Below are 11,860 nucleotides of genomic sequence, written 5' to 3'. Positions count from 1 at the left end.
GAAAAGTGGCATATTTAGAGAAACGCTAACACAGACTTTTAGAATGTAAAAACTTCAGCTCACATATACAGTACAAACGTTTTTTGGACACTACAACTGGATTTTGCTGCTTTTGGCAAATATATTTAAAGAATTCAGATGTTTTTGGAAGGTGATTCTCTGTATTCACCCATAATGTGGGGCAAAATGGATTTACCCACAAGAAAACAAAGCAAAACTTAGCAATCTCTTGTCCGTGACCAAGTAACATGTAAATGTATATTTTATTATGTTAAATCAGTCTTCTTATCTTACGCCTGTAACACAAGCATAGGGGTGTCCATATGTGCACTTGGCACCAGGACACCCTAGGCCTCAGTTCAATGATCGACTTTGTGGTCGTGTCATCGGACTTGCGGCCACATGTCTTGGATACTTGGGTGAAGAGAGGGGCGGAGCTGTCAACTGATCACCAACTGGTGGTGAGTTGGCCTCGATGGTGGGGGAGGATGCAGGTCAGGCCTGGTAGGCCCATTGAGTCCGAATGGGCCATGTTCCGTGCCTGTATTGTTGAGGCGGCTGACCAGAGCTGTGGCCGTAAGGTGGTCGGTGCCTGTCGTTGCGGCAATCCCCGAACCCGTTGGTGGACACCGGCGGTGAGGGATGCTGTCAAGCTGAAGAAGGAGTCCTATCGGTCCCTTTTGTCCTGTGGAACTCTGGAGGCAGGCCAAGCGGAATGCGGCTTTGGTGGTTGCTGAGGCAAAAACTCGGGCATGGGAGGAGTTTGGGGAGGCCATGGAGAATGACTTTCGGATGGCTTCGAGGAGATTCTGGTCCACTGTCCGGCGTCTTAGGAGGGGGAAGCAGTGCAGTGTCAACACTGTATATGGTGGGGATGGTGCGCTGCTGACTTCGACTCAGGACATTGTGGGTCGGTGGGGGGAGTACTTCGAAGACCTCCTCAATCCCACTAACATGCCTTCCAATGAGGAAGCAGAGCCTGGGGACTCGGAGGTGGGCAACCCCATCTCTGGGACTGAGTTCACCGAGGTGGTCAAAAAACTCTTTGGTGGCAGGGCCCCGGGGGTGGATGAGATACGTCCGGAGTTCCTCAAGGCTCTGGATGTTGTAGGGCTGTCTTGGTTGATCTCTGCAACATCGCATGGACATCAGAGACAGTGCCTCTGGATTGGCAGACCGGGGTGGTGGTCCCCCTCTTTAAGAAGAGGTACCGGAGGGTGTGTTCCAACTACAGAGGGATCACACTCCTCAGCCTCCCTGGAAAAGTCTATTCGGGGGTTCTGGAGAGGAGGGTCCGTCGGATAGTTGAACCTCGGATTCAGGAGGAACAGTGAGGTTTTCGTCCTGGTCGCGGAACAGTGGACCAGCTCTACACCCTTAGCAGAGTCCTGGAGGGTGCATGGGAGTTCACCCAACCAGTCTACATGTGTTTTGTGGACTTGGAAAAGGCGTTCGACTGTGTCCCTCGGGGAATCCTGTTGGGGGTGCTCCAGGAGTATGGGGTACCGGACCCCCTGATAAGGGCTGTTCGGTCCCTGGACAACCGGAGTCAGAGCTTGGTCCGCATTGCCGGCAGTAAGTCGAACCCATTTCCAGTGAGAGTTGGACTCCGCCAGGGCTGCCCTTTGTCACCAATTCTGTTCACATATACAGTACAAACGTTTTTTGGACACTACAACTGGATTTTGCTGCTTTTGGCAAATATATTTAAAGAATTCAGATGTTTTTGGAAGGTGATTCTCTGTATTCACCCATAATGTGGGGCAAAATGGATTTACCCACAAGAAAACAAAGCAAAACTTAGCAATCTCTTGTCCGTGACCAAGTAACATGTAAATGTATATTTTATTATGTTAAATCAGTCTTCTTATCTTACGCCTGTAACACAAAAAGCAGTGAACTACATAAACAAAAGAATGCCTGAAGCATACTGGTGTTTTGTTTTTTTTCCCCAAAATCCTGCACTGCCTTGGACCCCTTCTCACTTCACCACACTTTTCTTCACTCTGCCAAGTACAAGACTTCAAAGTATTTGAGTTCCTGTACTTCTGACAAAATGATGATGATGAAAAAGAAAAATATGGGAGTATTTGTACTCAGCTAGGGCAGTAATTGCATTGATGGCAAGAATGTCCAGTTTATCCTAAATGTTGGCATCAGGGATACATTATCCTTGCCTTTCATACAAATCATAGTGCTTGTTTTACCATTATTAACAATCATGCTTTCTATACAGTATACAGTATAAGCAATAACCTATTTCGGACCAGTAAAGTTCATATAAGCATAGGTGTGAGCTATGCAGAGTTTCTGCTGCTAGGCAATTACTAGCAGTAAGCGTGAACAATAGTAAGGATGGATGTGAGGTGGTCTCAGACGGCCGCACAGATAATCAAGAGGGGTACAATAAAAATGAAAGCACAATAAGAATGAATAAATAATAGTGCACAGCCTTGTGTTTGTATGTATTTATAAAATTTGGGAAGTAATATATTCTATTTGATGCTGACATTTAATTTATTTGAAGTAGCAAAGGGAAATGTTTATATACTTATAGTAAACAGCACACACACCATTTAGTTAATGATATATATCTTCTTCTTCTTCATTTGGCTGCTCCCGTTAGGGGCTGCCACAGTGGATCATTTTATATATACTGTATATCCTGGGCAAATCAGGCATCAGAATAGCACAGAAACCCGCGAACAATCTGTGCACTGTTCTTTTCAACGCTAAAAACAAGAAATTCACAGCAGAAACATGAAACGAAGTTTATAGCATTCCATGCAGTTTTTGCCCAGCGGTATACATGAGACAAACATCAAAAAGAATTGCAACTCGCATACAGGAACATTGCAACGCTGTCACGATCACAGATCTATACACATACAAAATCAACACGACATACAGTACGTTTAACTGGGACAATGTACAAGTAAGATTTAAGGACAGTACTAGAAGTGCCAGAGAGCTGGCTAAATCTTGGCTATCAGACAAAAACGCCATTAACAAACATTTGGACATAAACCCAGCATATGCAAACTTAAGTAGAACATGTTCATAATAAATAAAACGTTACGACCTGTACCCCATATACTGTATATGCTGTTCTACAGCACGATTAGAATCGTGTATTAAAGGTGTAGGTCTATTTTATAAGCATATTTTATAACATTAATGTTAATATCGAGTATAACTATAATTATTATTATTCTGTGTTAACATTGATATGAATGATTTGTGAAATTAGTGTTAAGTATAAAAAATGAAACTATGATTATACAATTCAATGTTTATTATATTTATACATTATTATATCTGTCTTTACACGTTTTGCACACATATTTAACAAATGTAATAAACTGCACCAAGAATGGTTAAAAAATCATTCAAAAAATGTGTACATGAATGTAAATATATCTGCACAAACCAACACTCGTGAGTAACATTTTTAGAAAGTTCAAAATGAAATGCAAATTGCAAAGCATCTGTGTGCAGATAGTGATGGGCCGCTCGATACTGAGGTTTCGACACAGTGTCGCTCATAGTGTCGAGCTTTCGAAGCACTGGAGCTCGAAGCGCCGCTTGAAGGCTTGTTTCAAATGCGCCCGTCACGTGATTTTGAGGCATGCTAGCGTAATGATGTCATTGATATCTGCGCAGTCAGTAGTCGATTTGGTCACTTACCAGTCTGCTAAAGTGCTTTGGCTCAAAGCATAAAAGCAGTTGTCCTTGCTATAGTGATAAGGTGCGCTAAACCGAGTTCATATCCTACTTGAGGCTCGCATATGTTGAAATAAGGATTTTGTATGAAACAGTTAAGTAGTACTTGTCTGTAAGTTAACAAATATATTTTGGAGACATTATGAAAGATTTACATGGGGCACCTTTTTCCTGGTCCTAGGTGAGGGATGAGACAAAGTGCGGTTAAACACAACCTCCTATGATGAATAAAAAATTTGGACGGCATTTTCCCTCGCCTGGACGCGGGTCACCGGGGCCCCACCTCTGGAGCCAGGCCTGGAGGTGGGTCTCGATGGCGAGCACCTGGTGGCCGGGCTTGCACCCATGGGGCTCGGCTGGGCACAGCCCGAAGAGGCAATATGGGTCCCCCTTCCCATGGGCTCACCACCTATGGGAGGGGCCAAGGAGGTCGGGTGCAGTGTGAGTTGGGTGGTGGCCGAAGGCGGGGACCTTGGCGGTCCGATCCTCGGCTACAGAAGCTGTCTCTTGGGACGTGGAATGTCACCTCTCTGAAGGGAAAGGAGCCTGAGCTAGTGCGCAAGGTTGAGAGGTTCCGGCTAGATATAGTTGGGCTCACCTCGACTCACAGCTTGGACTCTGGAACCAATCTCCTTGAGAGGGGCTGGACTCTGTACCACTCTGGAGTTGCCCCCGGTGAGAGGCGCCGAGCGGGTGTGGGCATACTTATTGCCCCCCGCCTTGGAACCTGTACATTGGGGTTTACCCCGGTGGACGAGAGGGTAGCCTCCCACCGCCTTCGGGTGGGGGGACGGGTCCTAACTGTTGTTTGTACGTATGCACCGAACAGCAGTTCGGAGTACCCACCCTTTTTGGACTCCCTGGAGGGGGTGCTAGAGGGCATACCTTCTGGGGACTCCCTCGTACTGCTGGGAGACTTCAATGCTCACGTGGGCAATAACAGTGAGACCTGGAAGGGCGTGATTGGGAGGAATGGCCCTCCCGATCTGAACTCGAGTGGTGTTTTGTTATTGGACTTCTGTGCTCGTCACAGATTGTCCATAACAAACACCATGTTCAAGCATAGGGGTGTCCATATGTGCACTTGGCACCAGGACACCCTAGGCCTCAGTTCAATGATCGACTTTCTGGTCGTGTCATCGGACTTGCGGCCACATGTCTTGGACACTTGGGTGAAGAGAGGGGCGGAGCTGTCAACTGATCACCAACTGGTGGTGAGTTGGCCTCGATGGTGGGGGAGGATGCAGGTCAGGCCTGGTAGGCCCATTGAGTCCGAATGGGCCATGTTCCGTGCCTCTATTGTTGAGGCGGCTGACCAGAGCTGTGGCCGTAAGGTGGTCGGTGCCTGTCGTTGCGGCAATCCCCGAACCCGTTGGTGGACACCGGCGGTGAGGGATGCTGTCAAGCTGAAGAAGGAGTCCTATCGGTCCCTTTTGTTCTGTGGAACTCTGGAGGCAGGCCAAGCGGAATGCGGCTTTGGTGGTTGCTGAGGCAAAAACTCGGGCATGGGAGGAGTTTGGGGAGGCCATGGAGAACGACTTTCGGATGGCTTCGAGGAGATTCTGGTCCACTGTCCGGCGTCTTAGGAGGGGGAAGCAGTGCAGTGTCAACACTGTATATGGTGGGGATGGTGCGCTGCTGACTTCGACTCAGGACATTGTGGGTCGGTGGGGGGAGTACTTCGAAGACCTCCTCAATCCCACTAACATGCCTTCCAATGAGGAAGCAGAGCCTGGGGACTCGGAGGTGGGCAACCCCATCTCTGGGACTGAGTTCACCGAGGTGGTCAAAAAACTCTTTGGTGGCAGGGCCCCAGGGGTGGATGAGATACGTCCGGAGTTCCTCAAGGCTCTGGATGTTGTAGGGCTGTCTTGGTTGATCTCTGCAACATCGCATGGACATCAGAGACAGTGCCTCTGGATTGGCAGACCGGGGTGGTGGTCCCCCTCTTTAAGAAGAGGTACCGGAGGGTGTGTTCCAACTACAGAGGGATCACACTCCTCAGCCTCCCTGGAAAAGTCTATTCGGGGGTTCTGGAGAGGAGGGTCCGTCGGATAGTTGAACCTCGGATTCAGGAGGAACAGTGAGGTTTTCGTCCTGGTCGCGGAACAGTGGACCAGCTCTACACCCTTAGCAGAGTCCTGGAGGGTGCATGGGAGTTCACCCAACCAGTCTACATGTGTTTTGTGGACTTGGAAAAGGCGTTCGACTGTGTCCCTCGGGGAATCCTGTTGGGGGTGCTCCAGGAGTATGGGGTACCGGACCCCCTGATAAGGGCTGTTCGGTCCCTGGACAACCGGAGTCAGAGCTTGGTCCGCATTGCCGGCAGTAAGTCGAACCCATTTCCAGTGAGAGTTGGACTCCGCCAGGGCTGCCCTTTGTCACCAATTCTGTTCATAACTTTTATGGACAGAATTTTTAGGTGCAGCCAGGGTGTTGAGGGGGTCTGGTTTGGTGGACTCAGGATTGGGTCACTGCTTTTTGCAGATGATGTTGTCCTGTTTGCTTCATCAGGCCATGATCTTCAGCTCTCTCTGGATCGGTTCGAGTGTGAAGTGGATGGGATGGGAATCAGCACCTCCAAATCCGAGACCATGGTCCTCAGCCGGAAAAGGGTGGAGTGCCCTCTCAGGGTTGGGAGCGAGATCCTGCCTCAAGTGGAGGAGTTCAAGTATCTCAGGGTCTTGTTCACGAGTGAGGGAAGATTGGAGCGTGAGATCGACAGGCGGATCGGTGCGGCGTCCGCAGTGATGCAGGCTCTGCATCGGTCTGTCGTGGTGAAAAAGGAGCTGAGCCATAAGGCGAAGCTCTCAGTTTACCAGTCGATCTATGTTCCTACCCTCACCTATGGTCATGAGCTATGGGTAGTGACCGAAAGAATGAGATCGCGAATACAAGCGGCTGAAATGAGTTTCCTCCGCAGGGTGTCTGGGCTCTCCCTTAAAGATAGGGTGAGAAGCTCAGTTATCCGGGAGGGGCTCAGAGTAGAGCCGTTGCTCCTCCGCATCGAGAAGAGTCAGATAAGGTGGCTCGGGCATCTGATCAGGATGCCTCCTGGATGCCTCCCTGGTGAGGTGTTCCGGGCACGTCCAACCAGGAGGTGGCCCCGGGGAAGACCCAGGACACGCTGGAGGGACTATGTCTCCCGGCTGGCCTGGGAACGCCTTGGGATTCTCCCGGAAGAGCTAGAAGAAGTGGCCGGGGAGAGGGAAGTCTGGGTATCTCTGCTCAAGCTGCTGCTCCCGCGACCCGACCTCGGATAAGCGGAAGAGGATGGATGGATGGATGGACCTTTTTCCTTGGTGTGGAATCGTGTCCACCTAGAATCTGTAACAAATTAATGAGCATATTTTGCGTAAGGTAGCACGTATTATAACAATCCAGAATCTATTCTACCCCATGTCGATCATATTAGAGAGGCTAAGAAACGCTTCACTAAAGCAGATGTGGTCATTACACCAGTATATGCGCAAGACACTCCTCATTAAAAGTTTTTACTATTCAGTGACTCCCAGATCTATGGCTGATTTGTATTATTGATTTCCAAAAAGCAATGTGAGTAAAAGCGTGTGCTGCATAACTAATCTAAACTAAAATGTGAATTTCCCCTTGGGATTAATAAAGTATCTATCTATCTATCTATCTATCTATCTATCTATCTATCTATCTATCTATCTATCTATCTATCTATCTATCTATCTATCTATCTATCTATCTATCTATCTATCTATCTATCTATCTATCTATCTATCTATCTATCTATCTATCTATCTATCTATCTATCAAATCACAACTGTCTTTAAAACAGAATCAGCGCCATCAACAGTGTCTTCTGCAATTTTAGGAAAGCCTTGGGATTTCTGCGTTAATGAGACAAAAAAGTTGTAAAGAAACTTTGCAAATTCATCCAGAGGTGAACATAAAGATCACTCAAGTACTGACAAGAAGGAGCAGCTGGATAAGCACATCTGGAGCTAAACTTTCAAAAAAGCACCTTTGTCAGCAACATCCTTTCCTTCTGAATGCATCTTATCAAAGGCTGCGCTGGGGGGTAAAAAAGTAATCTTCCGAACTGCAACACAACAGAGTAAATCATTGATGTAAATAGAATTATTGAAAGACTAAGCTTTTGTCGTTTCTGTATTCTTAAACCACCTTCCAGTTACACAATCCCCTGCAGTCACTGTCACATTTAACGTTCCCTGCTCCTTAACCTGTCTTGTTGCCCAACGCATCAACACTCAGTTTCATTCAAGGCTTTACCATCCTTCCTTTGATAGACATAAAATAAGACACACATTTCCTCTACGTACGTGTCCAATAATAATAGTAAACTGGCAAGAACGAGAAAAAGCACAAGACGGGAATATTCATGACAAGAGCCTCGGCATCAGGTTGAGAATGTGCCTTGTCACCCATTATGTGAGCTCGTCTGCCACCGTCAGTTGCACTGGCACACGTTACACTCGGGGGCAAATGCAATGGAGAATACCGACAATGTACACCTTCAGAAGTGGAATAAATCGACTGTATAAGTAGAACATTTCAGATAAACTATGAATTTTGTTAATCATAAACAATGCAACATAACTATTATATGTGTTGTTACTTTTTATTTATTTCTCACCAAACGTTACATATCTACATGGGAAATGAACATGGGTAATATGTTTATAATCATTCTCACTAAAATTCACTGTCAAAATATATTAATGAGCAAATTGAGAAACATTGGCCTTTAGGAAATATCAAAAAACATGTGCGCTGTCATTTAGGACAGAATGCACTGTTAACGTGACGCACTCTCTACTGACACGATGTCACGAAAACAAAGAAACAGCACAGTCCATGCAAACTCATATCCTCCTTGATTTTTGACCTTATGATTAATTGTCAATATCAAATCAATAAAGTCATTTTAAGAAGATGACATGTCTGCTATAGTCAGCTCAATTAACATTCCCTTTAAAAAATTTGCTTATACAGAATATAAAACAGAATCTCAATAATACGGGACTCGAGAGTAGTAACGAATAATATGTGACACTAAGAAATTATAATTCCTAATAATGGGAACAAGTAAAAACTACGACTTCCTAAAACGGACACTGTAAATGTATAGGCATTTCAATAAATAATTTAGGAGACTTGTGTGTGCATTTCAATATCGATTTAAGAACTAGGTAGGCCACCTGTTGTACTATATTTGGTGGCTCAAGCAGCACTTTATTCAGTAAAGAGTCTAACAGGACAATGACTGATTGAAACGAAGATGCTGCGCCGCTGCAATAAAGGTTCACACTGTCATTCTGCATATTTAGAAGGCGCTGATTGTCTGAGACTGTTTACAGCGAATTGTCCCAAATTGGAAGTGCCGTATAGCGATCAGAAACGAAAAGACACATTTAGGCATGCTGCACAGTAGTTTGTTTTTCTACAATACACATTCAGTACGACACCAGGGTCTCCAAACACACAAACATGAAGCTTATTACGTTTTACCGTGAAACTCTTTACATACACAATATAATTAGGGACGTGTGCTTCCTGCCCGACTACAATGGCCCAACCTTCCCTCGATAGCTCGACTCGCTCGCTATCCGTCCAAGCTGAAAATATTGTTAAATGGAAGAATTGAAAAAAAAACCTTTCACAAGAGGAGGATCAACGACGCAAACCCCTGGTGTTTTTACTGAGAGACAGTTGCAATACCATTGAGCCACCTAATGGGGATAATTAACGAGTTCAGCACAACTGAACTACTACTGTTCTTACTGTGGCAGATGTAGAAATATGTTATGCACGTTAAATTGGTTTACTTGACACGAGAGTATCATTGTTGTATTCTCCTAATGAAGACGAAAAAATTATATTTATAGATGTATACTATATGACGTACGGTTTTGAACAAAATTAGCATTCCATGAAAAGGTTGCACGATTTACCTAATCTTTTTATATATATAAAGTTGATATATGACAATATATCTTTGACACTATGTATTAGACAAAGGAAATCACAGCAGTCCACAAGAACAATAATTAATTCTCAGCAACTACCTGAATTGTAGTTTAACTATATCAACTGAAGTGTGTAACGTCAATACATATTACAAAATATAACTAGAGGGTTAAGTGTCAGATAGACTCTCAAAATATAGAGGTCAATGCCTTTGAATGTGCTGAGACTTCACAAAGATTCAGTAACCAGTGACCATGTCTGCTCAAGGCTTCGAAGCCCTGCGATGATCCAATCTCAGTACGACGCATGTCTGAGGCTTCGGAGCCCCGTCATGATCTCAGTACTACGTATGTCTGAGGCTTCGAAGCCCCGTTCGAAGCCCGTCATGATGCAATCTCAGTACTACGCATGTCTGAGACTTTGGAGCCCCGTCATGATCTCAGTACTACGCATGTCTGAGGCTTTGAAGCCCCATCATGACGCAATCTCAGTACTACGCATGTCTGCTCGAGGCTTCGAAGCCTCTGTTAACCCAGTGCGCATGTTCGAGGCATCAAAGCCCCGTCTTGATGCAATCTCAGTACTACGCATGTCTGCTCGAAGCTTCGAAGCCCCATCACGATGCAATCTCAGTACACATGTCTGCTCAGTGCTTCTAACCAAGCTTGACAATTCCAGTGTGCATGTCTGCTTAGTGCTTCGAAACATTATTCATCGAGCTCCCGTTTGAAGTACATATAGCATCAACAGAGTTCAAAAACTCGACAGAATTCCTATTGAAATGAATGTTTGTGGATGATCCATACATGTTAAATGATTGTGCCCGATAATACTTTGTGGTAAAAAATAAAATTATAAATTTCAGTATATACATCATACAAATGCCGACTTGTAGAATGCATAATGCTGCAAAGAAGAGCTTTAGTAATACGGGTGACAACACCTCTCTCACTATAATACTCTCATAAATATCCATTCTTCGCCTTATGCAACCTTTTCATGCAACACTGAACATAGGTCATATAGTATACATCTATATATAATTGTTTTTGTCTTCATTACATACATACATACATACATACATACATAAAAAACATGCATTATATACATCCACCCTGCCGAAAACAGTAGTGGTGCAGCGGTAGCGTTGCCGCTCCATAATAAGGCTGGCGTGGGTTCGGGTCCTATGTCCACCTATTGTGAATTGTGACCCAAAAGGGTCTGTTTTTCTTTTTTTTGTTTTTTTCATTTAACAGCAAATTCCACCGTGGACCGAGAGCGAGCAAGGTGACAACACTAGTAAAGATATATCAAATGGAAACGGGCATCTTGTTTTATGTCTATAACAAAAAAAAATATTTGAGTGACAATTTCAACTGTTATTGTAGTTGTTCATGGCGGGTTTAGTGGTTTAAATTTTAAAATATTAAATTAATAAGGTGGAATGTGTTCTTACTTTGAGTGTTGGGGGTGGGGGGGAGAGCTACACGGTAAATGTGTTAGTAACTGGGATTGCGCCTCTATAACTGGAAAATTGCTTAGGAATGATACAGACTGGACAACTATATGTTTTAGGAAATGTTTTATTATTGCACTGTGCTGTGACTAAGACAACTTTTTACTGATCGCCTGTCCGGACCTTGAAGATGTGTTCACGAGGAAGGGATGCTGCTGTTAAAAGAAAGTGCTTTTTCGGCAGCAGGTCTAGATGTGTTTATCCCGCTGCTTTTTGTTGTTGCCTCAGCACTCAAGAGAATCTTTAATGCCGACCTTGATACGTGCAATGCTCACTTGATACATGCACTGCTCACCTTAGAGTGTCCCGTGTGTGTCAGTGTGCCGGTTACTGATCTGCGCCGTGTCTCTCAGCCTCTCTGATGTGCTCCGGATTGACACATTTGAATGCTTGGTGCAGCAGAGCAAATTCAACCTGATCTACCACAGTGGGTTTGTTATCACCTTATTCAATGGAGGGGTTTATGGACGTCAAATAGCGATGAATAGAAAATTAATTAATGTAAATACGTGAGCTGCCTTACGCAATTAGTCATCGCATTTTGATGGCGATTCTAAGTGGGGATGATTCCCGAACAGATCTCTTATGCGATCCTTCCACAGTATCTCTCAAAATTATTTAGTTCAAATTGGTTATAAAGATTTCACTTCAGATTATTTT

Source organism: Erpetoichthys calabaricus, chromosome 11 (genome assembly GCF_900747795.2).
Source record: "Erpetoichthys calabaricus chromosome 11, fErpCal1.3, whole genome shotgun sequence".
NCBI classification, from domain to species: Eukaryota; Metazoa; Chordata; class Cladistia; order Polypteriformes; family Polypteridae; genus Erpetoichthys; species Erpetoichthys calabaricus.
This window is presented reverse-complemented; position numbering follows the sequence as displayed.